Source organism: Spermophilus citellus, assembly GCF_964194105.1.
Source record: "Spermophilus citellus genome assembly, chromosome: 6".
In the NCBI taxonomy this organism is placed as follows: Eukaryota; Metazoa; Chordata; class Mammalia; order Rodentia; family Sciuridae; genus Spermophilus; species Spermophilus citellus.
The window spans coordinates 133,783,855-133,805,759 of NC_138187.1; the positions used below are offsets into that span (position 1 = coordinate 133,783,855).

Here is a 21,905-nt window from a genome sequence, read left to right on the forward strand (position 1 = left end):
TCCTGAGCTTAATAACTTAGCCTTGAGCTGCAGAGGGTTCTGCAGACTGGGGAGAAAAGGCTGGCTCAAGCGAGACAACCCGTCGCAGGTGGGGAGGAGGCGGCCCCTTTCCTTGTCCTGCTCTCCCTGCCCTGGGAGCAGCCGCCTTGACCTTGAGCAGGAGGCGTGGGCGCGGAGCGGAGGGGGCTGCGCAGACCCGACCAGGTCCCCGCAGGCAGGTCCTTCCCTCCGCCTCCTGCAGGCCTCCTCCCTCCGCGGTCCCCGCCCTCCCGCGCTGCCCGCCCGGTCTCCTCCCCTCACTGCAGCGCTCTCCGCGCTCGCCCATCGATCAGGCCCCCTCCCGTCGCCGCCTCGGCGCAGACTGCTAAGCTCAGCAAGTCTTGCGGCAAAGGCACTTCGGAGCCGAGTTGGGGCCGGGGCGGAGCGGGGACTCCGCGCCCCGGGGGAACGGACGCCGCTGCTAAACTGTCGCCAGCGCCGCATCCTTACAACCCAACGCGCCCTCGCAGCGGGGACCCCGAATCTCTCCTTCCTCCTGGGGGTCTGTCTCCAGTAAGTCCGTACCCTGCCCGTGGGGGCATCGACCTCCCCCTCCGAAGTTTCTCCATCCTCGCTACAGATTAGAGGGGCCAGGGTGGCGCTCAGGAAGTTTGAGGCCAAGGGGTCCAGGCGCCCGCGCCTCCTCTGGGGGAGTTTGGAATGTCCAGGGGAAGAAGGTTCGTTTGGGGAAGCCGGTCGAGGGGCGAGGGGCCGGCTCCTCTTCGGGCTGGGGGCCAAGAGGGAGCAGATTTCCTCTCCCGCCTCCCCTAGAGGAGCTGCGGAGGAGAGGGGGCCAACGACCCCTGCGCCCTCGCCCCTCTTTGCTGCCTCCCGGAGCCCCCTATGCGCATCTTGCGCTCCCCCGCCCGCCTGAACGGTCTCTGACCAAGTGGGGACCCCCGGTTCCGCCGTCGTCGGAGGAGAAGGGAGGGTCCCCGAGCCCTGCGAACCGCAGCCCCTGGATCAGGGAGCGGTTGTAGAGCCAGATACAGGGACTGTCTGGAAGTGAGGGTCCAGAGGAGCAGGGACAGGGAGGAGCAGGGATGGAGGAGCCCCTTGCCTCCCTTCAAATCTCATGACTCAGCACGACCTAGGACGTCCCATTCCTGCTCCAGCCCTTGTCCCCAGGTGCAGACAGCCTCACTCTTCTTTCTGGACTCTTCCATCTACCTTTGCCTTGGCACGGGGTTATGTGAATCAAAGAGGAGCTGTATCCTTTCCCCTCCACTAATCCCAGGCATCCTCCCTTCATTTCCACACTCCACAGGTGCCTCCGCCGCCCCTGACCTACGCAGCCCATGTGGGCATGGGTTTCTTGTTGGGGTAGAGGAGTGAGAGCCCTCCCCTCTACACCCCCCCCCCCCCCCGCAGTGGAAGAAAACAGTGCAAGGACAGAGAATGCACTAGCCCAGAGGGACCACTGCAGTGTGGAGAGGGCAGAGGCTGGCTGGGTGCAGGAGGCCCAGATTGGAATGGGGTGGGCAGGAGATGAGGAAATCCTTAACATCCGGGGTCCGGGCAGGAAGGTGGTCTGGGGCCTGACCCAGAAAGCCTGGGGGTAGATGCAGTAACCTCTTCTCCTCCTTCCTCTGCCCAGAGGGGTCCTCTCCCTGTGTAATAGATTGTCCTCAATCCAGTCGCTCCAGCTCTTGGCAACCTGGGCATTTCATTACAAGGGGTGACAGGGAGGCACAGGATGGCCTTAGTCCTTCCAGCCATCTCCCCCTACTTATCCAAGTTCAGCTTTTGGGCTTCTGGAAACATCTCTGTGATCATCAGAGGTGTTGAAAAAAATAGCCATGCCCTGTGCCCCTAGGGCTGAGTGGAAGGGGCAGGTGGAGGGGGCAGGGAGGCTCTGATGCAGTGGGACGTGCATGGCGTCCTGGCCAGCGAGCAGTGGCAGTGGCCTGGCAGGCACTGCAAGCTGCAGCTTGTGCCAGGGCCTCAGGGGGTGAGTCAGCGTCAGGGGTCCATGCCAGGCACACTGAGGCCTGGCCCTGGGAGTCCAGCCCCAGACCTTCTTTTCCTCCTGCCCCCTGGGGAATAACCCATGAGGGCTGCACCCCCACTCCTGGGCTTCCTCCCTCAGTATGGCCAGCCTCTGTCCTGCTCTGCTCCCAGACACATCCTCAGGACTTCCTCATCTAGGGACACATCCTTAGGACACATCTAGGACTTCCCTCAGGGTCTGGCTTTTACTGGGGACTTCTTGGGTTTCCTCCTCACCATCTTTCCTCTGCACCTGGCCCACAGAGGAGCGAGGAGATTTGGGAAAGTGGCAGAGGGGGAGGCAGAGGTAGGTGTTCCAATTACAGCCTCCCATAGACTGGCCTTGTGTCCCTGGAGAAGCAGAGACTAGACCACTGTGTGGTGAGTCAGCTTTACTCGTGAGATCTTTCCACTCAACCTGGGATCTTTTTTTTTTTTTTTTTTTTTTTGAGAGGGGTGCGTTGTGCAAGCACATTTCTTTTTCTTTTAGTTCTTCATTCAGACCAAGGGCCGGGGGGAGGTGCGCACTTTGCCCATTTCCCCATAGAGGAGGCTGACTGGCTTCACCTGTGACTGGGGTTGGTCACATCCCTGGACCTTTCCCATAGTCTCTGCGTAGCCAGAGAGGCCTTTCCAGAGCTGGGTCTGGGTTGCTGGACCTACACTGCAGATGGAGCTCATTCCAGTTCTTTCCTCCACAGGCATCTTCCAGGCAGATGCAGCCAGGCCACCCCTGATACTGTGGAGAGGGGCGGGGTGGGCTTCGGAGGTGGCTGGAGAAGTCTCTTCCCTGGCAGCCACCCCAGTCCTCCCCAGCCTAGGTGTGCCTGACCTTGAATGGCCTCTGCTTATTCTTTGTCCTGTCACCCCTGGATCTCCTCTTTCTCTGCTGAGTGGTGGAAGGGGTATGGGCAGGACCGTGGGGGCGTGGTGGTAGTGGTTGGGCCTAGTGCACTGGAGGAATGACATGTTATTCCCTTGCTTGCACTGAGGTGCCTCGTGGATGATGGAAGGCCGCGGCTGAGTAGAAATGCTGCTTTGCTCAGCTTTGGGATTTGCTGTGTGGACTTTCCTGATCTGGGCAGGTTCTACTAAAGCTGGATTTGCTTATCTTAAGCTAAACATCTTAGATGGTCCAGTTTGCTGAGATTATTCTTTAGGAACTCGAAGGACCAGCCAGAGGGAGCAACAGAGAGGGCTTTTACACAGATGGTGGTTAAAACAGGAAGCAGCAAAGTAGAGAGGCCCGGAGCCAGCTGGGCTTGGGTTCAGATCCCTGGGTCCTGAATTACAATGGTGTGGCCTTATTCATTCATTCACACAACAAGTATTTTTATTAGCGAGTACCTACTCTACCTACTCTGTGCGGATGTTCTAGTCACTGGATGCAGCCGTGAGCACAATAGACAAAAAATTCCCGTCAATCTGGATTTTGTGTCCTTTGCCACCCCGATGTCACTTTCCACACTCACTCAGTTCTTGCTGTTTGACAGTCTGCTGTGTCCAGAGCTATGCTAGGCAACAGATTCAGATGGCAACAAAACAGACCTGGTTCCTGCCCATGGCGCTGATGATCTAGTGAATACCAAACAATTAGACAAATAATTACACCAAGAATCCACCGCAGCCCTGATAAGCATCATGGCAATAATAAAAGGAGACAAGAGCATTTCATGGGGTGGCCTGACCAGGTTCAGAGAGTTTTCTCTATGAGAATAAGTAATACTACTTACCTTACAGGGTAATATTGTATAAATAACTATAATATCGTCTTTAAAGTAGTCCCTGGATCACTGGACAGATGCATTTATAAATTCTGTGCATGAATCATCTCTACACAGGCAACAAGTTGATTATTCATCCTCCACTGGGTCAGAAGCCAGGTCAGGAAGCTGGGATTCAGTCCTGGGTCAGAAAGCCTGTGATAAATGACAGTTTCAGTTTCATTGGAGAAATGTCAGTCATCCTTTTTTTTTTTTTTTTTTTTTTGGTACTGGGGATTGAACTCAAGGTACTTTGTCTCAGAGTTACAGCCTCAGCCCTTTTTATTTTTCTTTTGAGACAGGGTCTCCCTAAGTGGCTCATGGCTTCACCATGTTTCTGAGGTTGGCCTTAAACTTTCGATCCTCCTGTCTTAGCCTTCCAAGTTGCTGGGATTACAGGAGGGTGCCACCATGCCTGGCTTTTTATTTTAGTTTTTCTAAGAGGCAGTAGAGTGACTATCACCAGATTGCCTGGGTTCCTCCTGGTTCTGCCACTTGCTCTGACTTTAAGCAAGTTAATCAACTTCTGAATCTCAGTATTCCCATCTGTAGAATGGAACTAACATTCCTGCCTCTGACTTAGGTTGCTGTGGGTGAGGAGTAAATGAATTAGATCTTGTAAAGTGCATTGCTCAGGATGAGAGTCATATAAGCTTTTCTGTCATGGTGCTTCTCACAGCCCTTTCCTTGCCCACAGACAGGACTCTGTCCTGGGTTCTCCAGCTGAAGAGAACCATATTTCACCTCTGTTCATCTTAAAAACTCAAAGAAGATGCGCTCTAACTGCCTTGGTGGTCACTGCAATATTTCATCCTTGCGATTTTCAGGGGCTTCTTTATGGCTAACAAGCCGTTTCTTGCCAAAGCTTGATTTCTGGGAAGGCTCTGTCCTGGCAATCCTTCATCTTCATCCCTGGAACAGACAGTTCCAAGAGGGAACCAGAGTAAATTTGTTTGCAAACCCAGAGGTACCTGATGAGTGAGTGGAGTCCAGCCTGCAGGGGGCACCCAACTGGTGGCCCCACCCCCACAGACTGGCTCTGAGATCCAACCCCACAGAGGACTCTGAAATGTGTGGCAAGCAAGAGCTGCTGTGGAACCGCCTCCTCAGATCAACTTCCAGATGAGGACGGAGTCCCCCAGTGAAGGGACGAGGAGTCTGGGTTCTGGAGGCCCCTTCCAGACCCTGCCCTGTAGGAAGGCAGGAGGAGTGTGGGGGCTGCTGAAATGACCATTGCACCTCAGAGCGTCTGATGCTCTAGCCTGCCCCCACACTGAGGGTCAGAGACAAGAAGAGAGAGAGAGAGAGAGAGAGAGAGAGAGAGAGAGAGAGAGAGAGAGGAGTTGACTGCTGTTGTCAAGTCAAGAGAGGTCCTTCTTTGGCCACTTTATCTGGAGCCCCAGGATTTCAGCTTTGGCTGAACACACGCCCCTTGTCACCCGCAGCATGCTGCCTGCCCACAAGACAGCAGTTCAGTACCACCATCAGATCTCAGAGCAGCCATCACTGTCCCCATTTTACAACAGAGAGGCAAGGGCCCAGAGACATGGTGTGACTTATCCCAAATCTCCAGGCCACGGGTCCTTGCAGGACGGAGATGACTGCTCAGAGTGGAGTTGCCCTGCTGTCGTCAAGTCCCTCCCCATCCTCACCAGTTCTGCCTACAGCATGGAGCCAGAGGATGGAGTTGGGGATTCTCGGGGGCCCTTGGGGATGAAGTTACTCAAACTTTGAGTATAAACTGGAGACTAGATGTTTGAAATCAGGCAGCAGATTTTTTTTTTTTAAAAAATTAGGCAGTGAGACTTGGAGAAATTGAATTGGTTCTCCTTCCCTGCCGTAGGGTTTCCTTGGGATTCTCCATAAAGGCTCGGGCATCTTCTTCAGGAGTACCTGCTCTGAAGGGGGTAGGGAGGAGCCATGGTAGGCTGCTGGGGTGACTGATGGGACGCCCGCTCCAGCTGAATCTGAATCTGCCCAGCCACCTTGGGTGTAATGGGACACTGATCCCCTGGGCACCTGAGCCTCGGCGAGTTCCCAGTTTGGTGATTAAATGATAAATGTCTGAGATGCCAGACATGTGGCAGCCTGTGGAGCCTGGCAGCAGTGTGTGTGTGTGTGTGTGTGTGTGTGTGTGTGTGTGTGTGTGTGCTGGGTCTTAGGATTAGCTGCAAAGGCAGGGGAAATGGGAACTCCTTGGAGCCTGCTTGTCTTTCAGAGTCCAGGCTCAAGAAGTCAGATCCCCGTGGGATGCGCAGCCTCAACCCTCAGATGCATGGGTAGCTGGAGTGCACGCACAGTCTGAGCCACAGTGCCCTGTGCTTTCTTGATTCCCCACCATCCTCCTCTTCCCTCCACTTTCCATTCAACTCAACTAAGTACCCACAGCTACAAAGGGAGCTCAAGTTAACCACTGCTCCTCTGCCAACCTGGGGCTCCCCAAGGGCAGGGCATGGGACTCTTTCCCCTGTCCTGGATCCCCGAGGCCCAGAGGGAGCCCTCGTGATGGCCCGTGTGGGGCGGCAGGGTTCCCGCTGCTCCCCCAGCCCAGGCTTCCTGACTGCACAATCTGGGATCCTGGGAGGAACCAGGAAAGTTCCCTGGAGGCATTTGTGGGGACCAGGTGCCTCTGAGTGGGACAGGAAGTTGTCAGGCTGTGAACACCGGCAGGACTTTCATAATGGGGCTGATGTGGTAGCTCTGGAATTTAGCAATTAGGGAATATTGCAATTAGAGGCAGAATTTACCCATTACTATTCCCTGCATCTTAATATCTAGTGTAAGTGGTTGTGACTATTAGTGTGGCACTAGAGAGCTGGGAAGATAGAAATGAATGAAGGGATGCTGTGAGGGGCTTGCAGGCTGAGCATGGGGTGGGGCTGGGAGGAGCTTAACCCTTTACATGCCCAAGCTGAGGAATGACCCAGGGGTGCAAGCAGCCGGTCGCATTTGTAAGATGTGACTGAGACAAAATCGCCCAGGCTCACCCTGGGCCTTTTTTAAAAATTACTTTTATTTTTAGTTCACAAACAGTAATCACACATATTTATGGGATATAGTGTGACATTTCTATATATATATACAATATGTAATGATCAGCTTAGGGAAATCGGCATCTCAGACATTTATCATTTTGTGTGTGTGTGTGTGTGTGTGTGTGTGTGTGTGTGTGTGTGTTGGGAAACTTCAAATTCTATGTGCTTCTTCAGCTCAGGTTGCTTGCAGGTGCGGAGGGAGTGGTGGTGGAAGCCATGGGGCAGCCCAGCGGAGAAGCAGAGAGTGAGTCCTAACCAGCTGTGTGTGTTTGTGAGAGAGGGGACGGTGCCTTCCTCACACCTGACCTTCCCTTTTCCTCTTGTTCTTTTCTCTCCCTCCTCACACCTACTCCTGGCTTCAATTTCTTCTGAAGCCAAATGAGACCAGATGTGTTGGTGCAGGATCAAGTCAAGAAGGGACATGTGGAGTTAGTGGCTCTTGGGATGGTGCCTGTTTGTCCCTTTCCAGAGCAGATGTGGCTTCCCCAAAGTCAGCCAGTGCTCTGGGCTCCAAGGACCCTCTGGACAACCCTGCTCCCTAAGAGGTGGAGGATTTGAGAGAAGTGTTTTTTTCCTCACCGTTGATTCTGCTCTGAACTAATGGTCCAGATGTTGGGCTGCTGCTTCCTGTTTTGGAAAGTGTCTGGGGAAAGAGCTTTTATGTCTTAATGGAAAGGAAGTCCTTTCTGATGTGTGACCTCACCTTCTCTTGCTGCTCCTTAGCTTCCTAGAGAGGAGGAGAGCCTGAGAGACAGCCTGCAGGGGGGTCCTGGAGGGTCCTTGACTGTGGTGGAGGTCTCTGTGTGCCTCTGCGTCTTGTGTGTAACTAGGAAGATAATATTTAACAAACACATAGTCCCTTATCTCTGTCCTTCCTGGGGCTGTCTGGTTCCCTGTTTTGATTGTGAACCATGGATCACTCATTGTGCCAACTCAGATGAACCCAAATCACACGCCCCAGGGTAGGGTCTGGGACCAGATGCCAGGAGGAATGGGATCACCCACTCCACAGCTCAGGAGTGGAGGGAGGAAAACAAGAATCTGTTGGTTCAGTGCTAGGGGTCCTGCGGGAAAGCAGACCTGGGACTGAAATCCAGCCTCCCCATTGGGAGCCAAGAAAAGTTAGAGGTTAAACCCCAGGAAAGTCAAGGGCAGCCTGTGGCTAGGATCCGAGTTAGCAGGAAGCACGGAGTTAATTGGTGAAGGGGGAGGCCTCTCTTTCCCAGTGTGAGTCTCCCAGGAGGAGGAAAAAGCATCACTTTAATAAGGCTGCCCTGGTTCCAAATCAATCCTGGCGTTGCAGGAGGCAAAGGGGGAGACACAGCCGAGAAATCGGATTAGCTCTTTGATGCTGGGAACTGTGCTCCGCTGCTGTGGGAGGCAGGGAAGAAGCAAGGACTAAGCCAGCCATTGGCAGCGCAGTTCCAGGGGTCTGAGGCTGCGGGGAGGCCTGGCCCCCTACTACCATCCAGTCTCTGCTGGTGGAGGGGCAACGGGGAACCCAGGATGCAGGCAGTACCGGGAGCACAGGCTCTCACTGCTGCAAGGCTGGGAGGTGTCCAGTGAGCTCCAAAGACCCCAGGAGGAGAGGAACGAGAAGGGAGAGAGGAGGCGTTTGACACCCCTGGCTCCATGCCCCCAGTTGCATGTTATAAAAGACACCTCCAAAGAAGGTGTGGGACAGTCAGGTGGCCTAGGTTTAAACCAAGACTCCCACCTCCTGGCCATGTGTCCCCAGGCAAGTCACTTAAACTTTCTGTACCTCAGGGTCTTCTGAGAATGGAGCTAGTAACACATAGGACATGTGGCCCTGTGAAGACTACATGTGATGTCCTACAACAGTACTTCTCCAGATGGGATCCACAGATACCTGGGAGCTCCCAAGAATTTTTCAGAGGGAGCCCCAAGGTCAAAGAAGTTTTCGTAATAACCCTAAGTTATTGACAGTTTCACACATGATGGTGTTGGGTACTGAAGCAACTGTGGGCAAAACTGCTGGCCCCTCTGCACAAGTCAAGGTTGTGGCACCAACTGGACTGGTCATTGTCTTCTTCCCCACCGCACACCTGCTAAGCAAATAAGTCAGTACATGAAGAAATGGCAGTTTCACCTGAGAATGTCTTTGATCAAGCAGCAGATGGTATGGTTTTATTAAATCCTGACTCTGCAGTACTCTCTCTCTCTCTCTCTCTCTCTCTCTCTCTCTCTCTCTCTGTGTGTGTGTGTGTGTGTGTGTGTTGCAGTGCTGGGGATCCAATCTAGGGTCTCGCATACTAGGCTGAACTATATCTCCAGCTCCTGGAGCACACATCTTGTTTTGTTTTGGTTTTGGAACCGGGGATTGAACCCACTGAGTCACATCCCCAGCCCTTTTTTGTGTTTTATTTAGAGACAGGGTCTCACTAAGTGGCCTAGGGCCTCACTAAGTTGCTGAGGCTGGCTTTGAACTCTCAATCCTCCTGCCTCAGCATCCTGAGCCTCTGGGATTATAGGTGTGCGCCACCACGCCCAGCTTGGAGCACACATCTTATAAATAATCATTGTGGTGAAATGAGAAGTACGATTCTGCATACTGAAATAATTCTCTCATAAACTAAAGATTAAGGGTTAGGGATATAGCTCAGTGGTGGAGCACTTGCCTAGCAAGCACGAGATCCTGGGTTCAATCCTTAGTATCTTAAAACAACAAAACAAAACAAAAACTCACCACCAATACCTATGCATTTGTTTGAGTTACAAGCTAAACTAACCACATTTAGTGGGGGACACCATTTTTACTTGAAAGAATGACGGGCAAATTACAATTATTTAGAATTGGGCGTTGAGCAGGCATTTTTACAAAAATGAATGAATAGAGACTGCGACTTCAAGAAAAATCAACTGACAGTATTTGTTCCCAATGATAAAATTCAAGCTTTCAAGCAAAAGAATTAGAATTTTGGGAAACTCACATCTATTGCAATGAAAAAAAAAAAAAAGACTTCTGATTAGATTAGCTAGAATATTAATGGATGTGATTTGTCAATATTTTGAAGTTTTTCAATATCTGAAAGATCTGCACAACTGAGCAAACCAGTATCTTCAAAATGATAAATTATGGTGTTATAAAATCATGCTCAGAGTTAAAAGATCCATTCCAAACTTAAGGTTTCAGATTCCACACTTCAGCTAAACCTTTAAGAAACTACCATGTATTGAGTTTTGGTGTCCCATCAAAGAAGAATATCCACAGTGATCTGCAAAGGCTTTAGCAAATCCTCCTCCCCTTTCACAACTATACTTCTGTATGAGTGTGGATTTTCTTTTCTCCTTCAATCAAAGTAACTTATTGCAACAGATTGAACACAGAAGCTGGCATGAGAATTCAGCTGCCTTCTAGTAAACCAGCCATCAGAGAGATTTGTGGAGATGTAAAATGAGGCCTTCTTACTAGATAGAACTTCCACTGTGTGTGAGAGAGAGAAAGAGAGAGAGAGAGATAGATACTGGGGATGGAACCTAGGGCCTTCTGCGTGATAAGCAAGTGCTCTACCACCTAGTTATATCCCCAGTCCTTTTTATTTGTGTTTTTTTAAATTATTTTTAAAATTTTAATTAATTTATTTTTGTGGTACTTGAAATGGAACCCAGGGATGCTTTACCACTGTGCTATATCTCCAGCCCTTTATTATTATTTTTTTTTAATCTTGAGACATGATCATACTAAGTTGCTGAGGTTGGTGCCAATTTTACTATTCTCCTGTCTCAGCCTCCCAAGTTGCTGGGAGTACAGACATGCACCACTGTACCTAGCTTATAGTTACTTAAAAAAATATTTTAATTAGTTGTTGATGGATCTTTATTTTATTTACTTATTTGTGGTGTTGAGAATTGAACCGAGTGTCTCACACATGCCAAGCAAGTGCTCTACTGCTGAGCCCCAGCCCCAGCCCTAGCCCTACAGTTACTTTTTATTAAACTATATTATGATACTATATAGAGAGTTTATTGCTTTTTTAATATAATAATTTAGAAATTTCTCAGTTTTAATTTCTAACATCAGAGGCTGGTGTTGTGGCTCAGTGGTAAAGCACTTGCCTAGCACACTTGAGGCACTGGGTTCAATCCTTAGCACCACATAAAAATTAATAATAAATAAATAAATAAAATAAAGGTATTGTGTTCACCTACAACTAAAATACAGTTAAAAATTTATAATATGGTAATTATTGGTAGCTATAACCCACATAACCACAGGCTCTTGGAGGGTCCTCCATCAATGGGTCTTGGGACAATATTTGAGAACACCATCCTAGGTGAAGGCAAGCTGGTAGCTGAGCACCCAGTAAATGCCAGACAAAGACTGCTTGCTCCTCAGAGCTCCTGACTTCCCAGGATTTGGTACTGTGGGACAGAACCTGGGGCATTCTGTGTCTCAAATGTTCAGGGTCACCTAGGAGCCTTGCTGGGTCTCCTGCATGAGACCAGCTGACCCCTAGAGATGCACATCCAGGGTCAGAGAAGCCCCGGGGGATACCTAGCCTACTGGCTTCACGTGGGCCTCTGGGGCAGGGGCTCTTCCAGGACTGCTTTTCTTGGAGTTGGGAGAGAGGATACCCAGGGACCGGCCCCCTCAACTGCCCCAGTCCTTTGTTTTAAAGACAAGACCAACAAAGGGAAAGTGACTTCTCAAAAAAAAAACACAGTGAGCCGTCAACTCAGCAGTGATCAAGGCACAACCAACACCTGAGACGGTCCCTTGTAACTGGAGCGCCTCCGCCCACAGCGCCTAGGTACTCTGTGGTGGGGCCCTGCAAATGGTCAGTCGTGCATTCCGATGCCCCCTGTGTGTCATCCCGTTTTATCTTTATAACAAGGCTGAGCTCTGCTGAGGTGAATTTGTAGATCACATTATCATCTGTTTAAGGTGCACAATTCAATAGTGTCTAGTAAATTTACAGCATGGAAATCCATTACCAGAATCCAGTTTTAGAGCATGTTTTACCCCATTTATAGAGAGAAACCATCTCAGGTAAAATAAATTCCAAGGTCACCCTGGGAATGGGTGGCAGAATTAACACCCAGATTCAAGTTTATTTGTCTTCCCACGCCACACTCCCAGGGCACACTGCAAAGAAGAGGGTCAACTGGTCCATTGTTTGGGGGCTGTGGGCAAAAGTCACCCCTAAAGGCTGGTGTCACAAGACTCTCTTGAGAGCTGGTCATGTCAGTCCAGTTTGAGCATGATTCTAGCCACACAGCTCTGTGGATGCTGAGGAGATCTGGATCTCTGCTCCTCTCCAGGGTAAAATTGCATGAACGGGGAGCTTCCATCACCTAATTTACAGGAGACCTAGAGCTCCTTGCTGAGCAGGTCCTCTAGGGTCTGGGAAATAAAAATTTCAGGAAGTAAATAAAAATGGTTCTTAACACTAGTAACCCCTAATGGTAAGGCATCTAGCCACATTCCTCCTGCTGCATTGACTATCCATTTCCACTTCCTATCCACTCTTCCAGTCCTCCTACCCAGTGAGTCGGGGAGGGGGGGAGGTCAATGTACATAGTTTAGAGAACAACTCAGAGCCAGATGCAGATTATGGACTGTGTCTACCTGGACACCTGCCTGTTATAATTAAGATTCAAGACCCTGATTTCTGAGGCTGGGAGGTAATTGCTTTCCCCACAAGAAGACCAGGCAGCCTTCGTGTCTCTTCTGTGGCTTTTGTGGCTCTGGCATTTAAAAAAATGTGGTCAGTTTATCCTGGAAGGACAAGTGGAGGGCAGGGAGGCTCTGGAGGACAGCAGAAGAGCCACCTTCATGCGGGGTCATGCACATCTGCTCATGCACATCTGGCCTAACAGGGAGCTCACCTCCCTCAGCTCCTGAGCAGAACAGGCTGACATAATTGATTGTCCTGACACACGGCTCCTTCCTCTGCATGAGCATCCCTGGCTGCCCAGCTTTTGAGTGCCTCTGCAGGGCTGCTTCCACTGCCCATTTTAGACCAGGAATGGGAAAGACCAAGACATAGTAAAAGATGGGGGGCCGGGTGGGAGAGAAGGGTCACTTGAACTTTCCTTGGATATTGCTTTGGAGGGGGAGACATTGCCCACGGAGGTCATCCAACCATGGCAGGAGTGGGGTCTCTGAGCTTCACCCTCTTAGCACCCCCAGCTGTGTTTTCCTTTCCTCTCTACAACAACGAGCAGCACTGTAGAAGGACCTTGAGCTGGCAGCCGTCAGGTAGGGGAAAATCAACACTGAATTTGCAAATGCTCAGAGGTGGGCTGGGGCAGCCTCATTAGGCAGGATTACAATTGTTTTAAATAGTTTTTTTTTCCAAGCTCTATTGTGGTATAATTGACAAATAAAAATTCTATCTATTCAAGGTATACAATATGATGGTTTGGTATATGTACTTACTGTGTAATATTCACCATAGTAAAATTAATCAACACATCCATCATCACACATAAATACCTTGTGTGGGTGCGTGTGTTAGACAGAAGGAGGTGATGCAAGAAATCAAACACGTGGTGGCAAGTGGGTGAGCTAAGCACATCTTTGCACCTGGCAAAGGGCATTATCCTGGAACCTGGCTACCAAGTGGCCCCGGGCGAGCAGCCCGCCTTCTTTTATCTTTAACCTAACGCAGCTCTGCCCTTCACTCTGATTGGACGAGTTCGGGGTTACCTTCTACGCGATTGGCTTATTTTAGAATTGGGGCGGGCAAAAGGGAAGGGCTCCAATCAGATCCAGTTAAGGCGTTACACTGTATTTTGAAAATGGACCACGAGACTTTCTATTTCTGACAGTGTGGATGAGGACTTGGGGGGCAGGTGGGTGCCCCCAGGACCCACCTGTCATGTCCGTTCTTGGGCACAGGGTTCTGGCCACCTCCCCCTCCAAAACAATCGAGACTGGTTCCCAAAGCAGCTCCTGGAAGGGTCCATCTGTACCCCACTTTCTGAGAGCATCTCCTTATCTGGGGTTGATGGCACCTTGGGAAATTTGGTTCTGGGAGGGAAGGATGCACAACGTCCCACCAGCTCACAGGCGAACAGACCGCCTAGGCCCAGCTTTTGGCAGGGTGCCTGTGGGCAGGGGCCCTCCCTCTCACAGTCCTTGGAAATCGAGAATGAAATTCAACCTGAGGCCTCATTTCTGTGTTGTTGCTGGAGGAGACTCCTCAGGTGACACAGGGCCTCCTTCCCCAGTCCACACACCACTGCCCCAGCTTGGCTCAGCAGTGCTCTGGGTCCTGCTTGGCGCTGGGCAGTTGTGTGGCCTGCTTGCAGACTCTAGACCCAGGTTTTGGAAGCATTTTCTGGAGAGGGACTTGGGTCAGGGGGAAGGTGAATGAGACAGTGTATTTGGGACCAAAGCCAGGGACTCCAGTCACTGCTTGAGTGACAGAGGTGGCAGAGGAGAAGCGAGGGGGAGGGAAGAAAAGTAGGTAGGAAAGTATGTAGATTCCTTGGGTCCTTTCACCAACTCCAGATGCTGGCCTGATCCATGCTTCACCCTGTAGTGAGAAGATGTTTTTTTTGTTGTTGTTGTTGTTGTGCCTGAAATTCTGTAGAAAAGGGAAACTCTTGTCAGTGTTGAAACCAGGAAGAGGAACGGGGACCTCTGCCCTGCAGCCCTTCACTTATGGCGCCTCCAGGTCATCACATGCCTCAGGGCCACCCTTCCCTGGGATCACTCCTCCAGGCTACCAACAATCAGGGAACCCCTCTGTGTGCGACTACAATGGTGAGGAAGATGGGACAGAAGGTCCCTGTCCTCCTGGCCCTTATTGTCCAAGGGAAGCAAGATATTAAGCAAGAGAATCACAACATTGTTCATGTAATTGCAACTGTGGTCACTGGTATGCAGTGAGAAATGCTTAATGCCTCCAGGGTTTATAGTAGGGAATGGGCTTGTGGCCATCTCAGCTCATGGGCTGCAGAGGGGACACAGGCATTCCTGGGCCTTCTTGAGGGGTGTCAGGCCGCTCTCCGGCAGTGCCCGAGTGTGTACACCTGGAAGGTACGTGGAGGAGCACCACTCTGGCTTGTATAGAGAACTGGAATTTTTGGCTCTGCCTTTAGTTAGTTCCCCTGGTAACCTTGAGCTTGTCACTTCTCTTTGTGTCTCTGTTCTTTCTTCTGTAAAATGAAATCTTACTCGAAATTTCCTGATGTCCCTTCCCAGAATCCCAGAAAAGCATCAGTTTCCAAGGGACAAATCATAGTTCTTTCCTGGAAAGGAACTCAGGAATGGGGTCTTCAGCCACTCACTCCAGAGAGCGACAGATAGGGAGGAGAACAAGCCAGAGTCAGGAGATCATGGTCCTTTGACAGCACAAATGGAGGGGTGTGGGTATGACAGGTGCATCCTACAGTGGATAGAATCAGGGAGATTTTGTACTAATGGCGGGACCCCAGGGCAGTGGTTGAAAACTACAGCAAGCAGGGTTTAGGTTAGATATTAGGCAGTACTTTCTTGCCTATAATACTAAGACATCTGGCAGGCGACCAAAGAGGTTGAAGGAGAGTGAGTGTCATAGCTATTTAATAAAAGCAGAGAAAGAGCTTTTCAGAGGGAGATGGTTGCATGGAGGCAGGGGCAATGGGTGACCTTACAAGGTCTCTCCTCAGACAAGTCCATGAATCTTTCCTGGCGCTGCCACTGATGTCAGTGCTGTCCGGGTGTCTGGGAGAGGAAGATGTCAGGTCCTCTTGGAAATGAGTTTTTGAGCATAAACTATCCCCGATTCACGTCTCTTGATGACACATGTGGCTAACTGTGCAGTTGTCACCCTCAATCAAATGGAGGCCAATTACACCTTTGCCCTTGTGTCCTCCTGTAATAGAAACATGGCTTCTGAGAAGTGTATCAGTTTCTGGCAACCTGGGGGCTGGGAGGCATTTCATGTTTCTGACCCAGAAACGAGGTCTGAGAATGCGCTCCTCGAGGGTGTGGCATTGGGCAGCCAATAAAGCCTTCTGCTTAGGGGGCACCAGGGCAGTTATGTATCTTGATAAAGGGGGATGGATCCCATGTCTTATCAAGGTCCTTTGTGTCCTTGGACTTTAAAAAAAATTGTTGTCCAAGGACACAGGTCTTCCGTGTGTCATTAGGGGGTTTATTACTTTTTTTTTTTTTTTTTTTTTTTTGGTACCAGGGATTGAACCTGGGGCACTTAACCACTGAGCCACATCCCCAGCCCATTTTTGTTTTATTTAGAGACAGGGTCTTGCTGAGTTTGATTTCACTAATTTGCTGAGACTGACCTCGAACTAGTGATCCTCCTGCCTCTCAGCCTCCCTAGCTGCTGGGATTACTGCATGCACCACCACCGAGCCTGGCTGTGTTACCTTTATGCACATGTCTGCATCCAGATTCTGAAAAGTCCTCTGCTTCTACTGAGGAACATACTGTGCATCTGAAAAACATGATTCATATTGTCAGAAAGGCAATGGGATTAGCTCTACCATGAAGAATATCAGGTAGATGGAAAGAGGAATTTCCAGACATTAAACATAGACATTGTCACAGAAGACCAAGCGGGTGGTGAGACAGACATCCTTTGACAGGAAGAGAAGCCTCAGATGGGGAAGACATCGGGGAAGGAGAAATTGACAAGATTTCTTCCATACCAGGGTTTGTGTGAGTGTGAGTGTAGACAAGGTCAGAAGAGCAGCTCAGTTGTCAGTCCACGAACGTGTGTTCAGTGAATGCATTAGTGTCAGGGCAGAGAGGAGCTGGGGGAAGGGAGGAGGCGGGAGGAGAGTAATGCTGGACCTAACAGGGCTCAGCAGAGTGGAAGCCCCTTTTTATCAGTGTCATGGTGTTATCTCCGGGCTCAGGGACATTGTGTGGGTGAGTGTGTGAATCAGGAAACTTGAGTTAGGAAGAGTCAAACCTGCCACAAGGACCTGCAAGTGATTCCCCAGCCCCAGCTGAGTTAGCAGCGCTGCCCGTTTAAATTCAGGGTGCTGCGCATCTCAGTCCTTTGGGTGTAGTCTGTTTACACACGCTGAGCATCTACCCCGCCAGCAAGCCACAATCCTTGAGCCTCAATATTGAAGGGAGCATGAAGAGCCTGGGTTGGTGAAGAATACGGTTTCCAGAGGAGGACTCCAGGCTGGTGTCAGGAGAGACTCCACTTTCCCGCCTCCCCTCTCTGTCTCTCTTTCTTTCTGCAGCATTGAGAATGGAGCCCTGGGCTGCTCCATTTATTTTTGGTACAAATCTCCCTAAGTTGCTGAGGCTGGTCTTGAACTGTGATCCTCCTGTCTCAGCCTTCCAAGTTGCTGAGATTACAGGTGTGCACCTCCTGGCTTTCGCTCTTTTTCTAATACAACTCTGATGTCATTCCAGATGTTTCTAAGGGTATCTCAGCCAGAAAATGCATAAACCTCATCTCAGGTTACTTTGCTACCAACACAGAGGCTGAATGACCAGTGCATTAATTTTTTTTGGTGATCTTCCCAACTTGACTCCTAGGACCACAATCCAGGAAGGGTTATGATTCTGGATTTTGAAAGTGTGACCTTGAAATGTCCTGGTACCAATTCTCCCGCCTCAGGGTAGGACCTTCCTAAATCACCCCATATCCTGTTAGGTACATGTTCTCCAAATTTCTCTTGGCCTTTCCTTCTAGTAGTTTCATATATATATATATATATATATATATATATATATATATACACACACACACACACACACACACACACACACATTTATTTATTTATTTTTATGTGGTACTGAGGATCGAACCCAGTGCCTCACATGCATGGCGGGCGCTCTACCACTGAGCTACAGCCCCAGCCCTTAGTAGTTTCCTTTTTAGAAAGTGTTCCTTTTGGCTAACTAGTATCCATCATGTTGTTTTCTCACATTTGGCTTCTGGGAAAGGGTCTGATTCTCAGTGTCTTAGGGCCAGGTTGTCCTGCCAAGTTCAAGATGATAGTGAGAGGTTGGGACTCTAGACTACTTTTCTTTGTGATCTTGATGTCTGCCTGTTAATCCCCTTAGAATTATTCTCAGCCTTCAGGTCTCTTGCATAGTGCCTTTGCAAAGCTGGAAGCCTCAACTGTGCTTAGAAATGTAGTCCGTACCCGCTGTTATGGTGGTACACCTAATTCCAGCTACTCAACTGGCCATCCCAGCCTGAGCAACTTAGTGAGACAGACCCTGTCTCAAAATAAAAACAAGAAGGGCTGGGGGTGTGTCTCAGTGGTTCAATCCTCAGTACCTCCCCACAGCTGGGCTTGGAAAAGGTTCAGGACCATGGACAGAGCTCAGCACCTCAGGCAGGAAGGCCACAAAACTTAATCCTGACTCCAATATTGGAGGTAGAGACAGGGACAAGGGAAAACCGGTGTTGTAGGATATTGTTTCTGCTTTTTACAAGGTGAGGCCTTGTCGGAGATACTTCCTGTCTCTGGGCTTCACTTTTTCATGTGTAAAACGAGGTGGCTGAACTCCAGGGCTCCGCTGCACTGTGAGCTTGAGTGACTGTGAATGTCTTTCCCAGAGGGTCTTTATGAGTGATCTCGACCTGTGAGGCATGGGTAGAGCTACTCTGGCCTGTGAGGGGAAGGATATGTGATCCCAGGTCCTCCAACCTGGCCATGGCCCCCAAATCAGTGTCATGCATATTTCTCCAACATGTAGAGCAGGGCCGTCTTCTCTGCCATATTCATGATTCCAGATCCCCCACCGCCCACTCTGCTGATGGTCAGAACCTGTCCTGGGTTGTTGGGAGAGGCGAGCTTTGTGGAGGCAGTGGGTCAGGTGAAGCTTAATGTGGGGTAGAGCCTCCATCCAGGCTGGGGCTGAGCAGAGTAGACACACCTGGGGGGGAGGGGCTACCTAGGCATTGGGAGGGAGAATCCAGACCTTGCAGCCTTGGCGATGGGGGCAGGGTGTCTGAGCAGGGTCCTCCCTCCCTCGCTCTGACGCTCTGACGCAGTGGCTCTGCCTCAGTACAGGGCTGGACTGCAGAGGATCCTGCAGAGGGAGGAGGAGGCGCAGCCGGATAGAATGGCTTGGGGCCAGATGCGAGGGCAGGGCTGGGCGGAGTCGGGCAGCTCTCCAGAGCTCCGGGCTGTAGGAGTGACAGTAGGAGGAAGGATTGAGTGCCAGACTGTGGCTGTGTCCTCATGTGCCTGGAGCAGGGCTGCACCAGGCTTCTGGCCTCTTGATGAGTCTGAACAGGGTCATCCCTCAGTTCCCAGCCCTCAGGTCACCCACAGGGATGGGACGTCCCTCCCCTCTGTCCTCTCACTCTTCTTCCCATCTTGCCCATTTCTGTGTCTTTTCCTGACCTCCACGCCTCTCACCAAGCCAGGAATCCAAGCCCTGTAGGTTCCCCTGTCCAGGGCACTTAGCTGGGGTAGAAGGCACAATTGTCATCCCGAGAAGTCACGAGAAGGCAGCCCAGGCCTGTCTGCTGAGTGGGGTAACCCGGAGCCCTCCAGACCTACTGAACAGCAAAGGGGAGACTCCAGGCAGTGTGTAGTTACCTGCACCAACCCTTTTGGTGCTCTTGCTGTTAGGCTCCCCTCAGAGATGACAGGTACACCTGCTGTCACTTGCAGGCTCACCTCATCTTCCTCCCCCAGCCCTAAGAACAGTCTGGTGTGTCTTATTTTACAGCCCCAGGCCCAGGTTCTTGGTCCCCTCCGCCTCCCTCCCCTCCCCGTTCTCTTCCTCATGAAGGGACACCTGCATGTTGACTATGCAGTGAAGTGACCCAGAAAAGGCTGGGTAAGCAGGCTGGGAATCCGGGCACGGCCGAGGCTGCTGGGGAACATATTCTAGGCAGGACTTCCCTGTACCACTTGTGCTGCCAGGTGGCTCACTACCTACCTCACCCAAAGCTAGTTCTTAGGTGTTGAGGGGTCTGGGCGAGGTGGAGGCAGACTCTTGGCTGGCAGAGACATCAGGGGTGCACACAAGTGGGCACAGTGTTCTAGGGGATGGACGGGGGCTCAAACCTCTAAAACCAGGGCTCCCCAATGCTCAGGTCCTGTTCTGGAAACCGTTGCCCAGATCAGGAGGGCAGTTCCAGGGCACAAGCCCAGCCTGGGGGAGCAGGCTGAGTCCCACAGTCTTAAAGCAGGGACCTCATGGCTTTAGGTATAAGCAGAACTGATTCACATCTCCCCCATCTCCGAGCAGGCCTGGGAAGCATCAGCAACCTGGGGACTAATTTTGTCCTTTTCTCAGGAAGGCGATTCCAACAGAGAAAGAACTTGGCCTGTTTCAGTTGTAAACCAGGCGGGTGCCTCATTCAGTACCAGGTGCACTGAAATTCAGTAAATAATTGTGAGGTTGTAGAATTAACACTGTCCCGAGACTCAGTGGCCTGCCTCAGATATGGGTATTTGTGCTTGGGCACAGTTGAGCAGAGGCCAGGTGTTGGAGGGACTTAGGGACCACTGATGGCTTGAGGGCTTTTTCTCTTTGACTTTGGGATTCCATGATTCTGTGACCTCTTTTGAAGAAAGGAGACCTCCGAGTGGGGCCAGAGCTGAGCAAGCAATGGGTGTCTCACTCAGGGACACGCTATGCAGCACCTTTTGCCCTGCTACCTCTGCTACATCAACCTGTCGTCAAACTGGGTAAGGAGAGCATGTCTGCCTCTCCTTTCTTGGAAATCCTTATTGGGAGCTTCTAGGTTGCAGTCTCAGCTTGGCCTGTGTCTGGGCCATCTGTTCAGTTGAGCGATATCCTTCTGACTCCTGAATACACTTTTCAGAAGTGGGTGCTCAGGAAGCCCCAGGTGGGTGGAGCATGGGAGAGACTGTTGACTGTCTCAGGGGGCGTGGAGGTGGGGTGGGGGTGGGTCCCAGCTTCAGCTGCTCCCTGCTGCCTCCCTGGCTCTGGCCCTGACGGGGATGAATAATTGATGGTGACTAATGGATCGTTGCTCCTTTATGAAATATTCAGCAGGGACTGTGGCAGGTTTGTATAATCAGATGTTTCACGCTGCCCTCCTGGTAGGTGTGGGACTCCTGGGTTTCCCTGACTCTCAGAACCATGGGGTGGAAGGGGACCCTTCCCTACAGATAAGTGGATCCTGTGCAGAGAGCTGAGAGGCATCCTTCTCAGGGGGCACTTTACTGGGGAGGGTGCCCCACAGTCCATAATTCTGGGGACTGGACTTGTCTACTTTGTGGAATGTCTACACTGCCCAACATTTAGAATATTAGGGAACTACCTGGAGGGGTTGCCAGCAGCAAACATAGGGATTGCATACATCCCAAAATGACTGGGATGCATAGTAGGGTGCTGACTCTGGACATTTAAAGCATTCCTGTAGATCAGCCTGATTATGCAAATGAGGAAGGGTGCCTGGGGTTTTGAATGACCCTAAGGCCTTACAGCTTTTGCTCCACAGAGCTGGCTCCACCCACAGCATCCCTCCATAGTGCTGTCCGCCATGACAGTACCTTGGTGTCTTCTTTCCACCCCACATCCTCTCCTCTCCTTTGTCACTGACCCTGTAGGAATGATGTCATGGGATCCCAGGATGGAATTACAGCCACCAGCTGCCATGTGTTTGAGAGGGCTGTTTAGTCTGCGCTGGGGGATGGGGCGATGGGTGTGTGTGTGTGTGTGTGTGTGTCTGTGTGTGTGTGTGTGCGTGCGTACATGCACGCCCACAGCCTCATCCTTGCATGTGTGAAGTGGCATGCCAGTATGTGTGCTTTGGAGGGTGTGCTAGTCTTCTTCCCCTCCTTCAGGAGTCCAGGGCTAAGAGGGTTCCGGTCACACCTGCCTCTGCCCCTTCTGATCAGCACAGATCAGACCTCGGGATTCAGGGAGGAGACAGGCCAGAGTCAGAGGTAGGGTGGGCTGTGTGGTACGTTGCAGGAGGCCCCTTCCTATGCTTGATGTGGTCCCTTTGGGGCTGCTCCCGTGGGAGTTTAACCTCCCATGGGGTCCGGGCCACAAGGAGAACCAGCATGTCCTGTCTTCTGCTTTGGATCTTCCCTCTGCCACACCGTTCGCATGTCTCCCATCACTGTTGGAGGCTGGATGGGGAGGTCACAGGAAGGCATCCCTCCCTGAGGGATGAGCAACTTAACTCAGTCCACT

General features: G+C 51.0%; 1 protein-coding gene across 1 annotated transcript in view; it reads left to right on the forward strand.

Annotated features, from left to right (window-relative positions):
* Positions 1–283: 283 nt before the first annotated feature.
* The window catches only part of SYT2 (synaptotagmin 2), a 112,832-nt gene continuing 91,210 nt past the window's right edge, over positions 284–21,905 (forward strand). Inside the window, 1 exon segment of the mRNA XM_081299031.1 lies at positions 284–552. The gene's annotated coding sequence lies outside the window, so the exon portion shown is untranslated.